Source organism: Danio rerio, chromosome 1 (genome assembly GCF_049306965.1).
Source record: "Danio rerio strain Tuebingen ecotype United States chromosome 1, GRCz12tu, whole genome shotgun sequence".
Classification (NCBI taxonomy): domain Eukaryota; kingdom Metazoa; phylum Chordata; class Actinopteri; order Cypriniformes; family Danionidae; genus Danio; species Danio rerio.
Window position 1 is genome coordinate 36,659,269 of NC_133176.1, and position 2,743 is coordinate 36,662,011.

The 2,743-nt window shown below is 30.6% G+C and overlaps 1 long non-coding RNA gene across 1 annotated transcript; it reads left to right on the forward strand.

Moving 5' to 3' along the window:
* Nucleotides 1-497: 497 nt before the first annotated feature.
* LOC141383270 (uncharacterized) lies at nt 498-2,494 on the forward strand. Its single transcript, XR_012404283.1, has 4 exons — nt 498-626; nt 1,349-1,406; nt 1,522-1,584; nt 1,670-2,494. It is a non-coding gene; the product is annotated as an uncharacterized lncRNA (long non-coding RNA).
* Nucleotides 2,495-2,743: the final 249 nt, after the last annotated feature.

The following is a 2,743-nucleotide window of genomic DNA, read 5'->3' on the forward strand; positions in this document are numbered from 1 at the left end:
AGTCTTTTCTTCTCGTCCATACCCCTCCCAGTCCACCAAGTATTGTAACTGACCCCTTCTGCAGTGAGAATCCAAGATCTCATTGGCTGCATAATAATGGTCAATAAATTTCTGGAGGTAGGGGAGGTTCAGGGTCTGAGGTGCCGGGGTTAGATGTCAGGTAGATGTCAGGAGAGATGCAAGAATCAGCAAGAAGCTCTAAACGGTATGTTACATTGTTAATTTTTCTAAAAATCTTGAAGGATTCTACACTCAAAAAAATGAATTATGGCTTTAGTTGGTCCAAAGAATGTAACTATGTTGAAATTAAACAATTTGCTTATGTTTGTGTATTAAAAATAAAAGTGTTGTGTTGGAAAAAAATAGATAAAGTTAGTTTTTACATTTAAACAGCTCGCTTAATTAACATGAATGAAAGGGAGTTGTGTTGCTTCTGCAGTACTGCATTTTGGTCAATAGATGGAGTAATATCTGCACATGCGCAGTTTCAAAACAACACAGGAAGTAAGAAGATTCAAACCACAACGATCACTCTCAGCTCGGCGCCATATTATGGCAATCAAAAGATGAAGATTACAGTACAAATTGAGAACGTGCACAAAGCTTTGCCCAATGTGGACACACAGGTGAGATTTTATTTACTTTTTTGTATTTATATTGAGGCTGTGACAACATTTGAATCATTAATGTACTCCCTTGTAATACTCTGTTGTGTTTGTGTATAGTATTGTTATGAAATTGCCATGTTCCCTGTTTCTTTTTCACATTAATGACAGATAAATTTGTAGTTTTTTTGAACTCCTGTGAAATTTTATACTTTGTATATAGTAACTCCCCCAAAATAAAGTTGCAAACAATGGTAGTAAGGAATAGTCATCTTAGAATAGTCTAAGCTTTTCACTTATCATAGCGCACGTGCTGCTGATAATGTGACAATAAAAGTGATTTGATTTTTGATTTGATTTGATAGTCTCTATTTTAAATGAGTGTCAAGCTGTTTGTCAAGTTTGAATGCTAGTTTTGATAACTTACATAGTATTAATTAAAAGGTGGTGTTGGCACAATGTTATTATTCAAGCCTGTTAACTTAAAAAATTAAATAAAAAAAAATCTTGACAAGCATATGTGACACTTCAATAGGAGGACATCTAGCATGATGAAATATTTAATGTAAGCTTATTTGTTTGGTCATCTAACACATTTAAACTTTTAAGTTTAGTAGTTTGCAGTGTTTTATTTTTTTCATTTTTATTATTATAAATATATTATTCTAAATTGTATATATTTATATTATTATATTTTATTATTACAAATCTTTGCTCACTCACATCTATTTTCTCCCTCACAGGTTTACAGCTCAACCTCTAAAGTCCCATATCTGGCCGAGGAGACTGTGGATAATCCAGGTACTATGCCTTTAGATGCCTATACACACATTAAAATGATGTACAGTAAAAATTACTAGTAATTTTAATTATTAATTATTTAGTAAATTACTAATTGTCATTTCATGTCATTTAGAACATCACCAGTGGAAAAATGGTGTGAATATATCCTCAAAGCCCCTAAGTAAGGGAGTACATGGTAAGCGATTTACATTTTATTTTATTATTATTTTTTTTAACATTTTGTATTTTCCTCTTTTAACTTTCCTCTTTTATCTTTTTAGGATGCTGGGCATGATGAAGCACAAACCTTGATGTGCAACACCGCCTTATGAATCTACAGTAGTTACATTAACATTTAGCAGACTCTTTTGTCTAAAGTGACTTACAATTGAGGACACATTCAGCAAATCAACAAGAAGAGGCGATACACCCAAGATGTGCTAATTATACAAAGAATGTTAAGAATTAAGAATGCTTTTACATGTGGTTTGTCAAGCCCACTTACCTGTGTAAAGCAAACTTCATGCACAATGTTTTTTTGTGTTTGTTTTTTTCTTTAGATATAGGGAGTGGTTGTAAGAAAGTGTCTGGTGCAAATGTGCAGAAATGGTGCAAATGTCAGAGATGAATGTGTGTAGCTATTGCATGTTCTGTGATGGTTGGTCTAATTTATGGTGTAGTGCGGATCATGTTACTTTGCCTGAAAATGTTAATCTTTCTTTGAACAACTGAAGTGTTATCTGCTTTTTCAGTGTAAAGAAGGTACAGTATAGTTTACAAAAGAAGACTTAATTTTTCGAAGTATATTTTTGTAAATCATTTGAAGGCAGAATATTATTTTTGAATGTTATTTGTAATATATGAAAAGTATTATTTTGAAAAGTGTATTTTATGATGCTTTTGTAAGCATATTTTTGTAAATCATTTATTGTTTTTAATTTCCTTCATACTTGTATTACTATTATTTTAATAGTATTAATATTTTAACTTATTGTAATTAGTGAAGATACAGATAAAGACAATATTTAGATTTTGATAATCATTTGATTGCTGGAAAATGTGTAAAACTGTAAAAATGCTATTGAATAAACTCAATGAAACGTAAACAGTTTTTTTATTTGGTTAAACATAACAATATCAATTTTAGAATAATTGAACTTAAATAACTACATTGATTAAAGCTAAACTATAAATGTTACGTTGATTGAACTAAACAACATTACATTACCTTTATGTAACTAACTTAAGTTCACTAAAATTAATATTCTTTCTTAAAGGTAACTTAACTCGGTTACGTGGAACCAGTGGACAAAAAAAAGTTAATTAACACCAACATATCATTTTTTTGAGTGTAC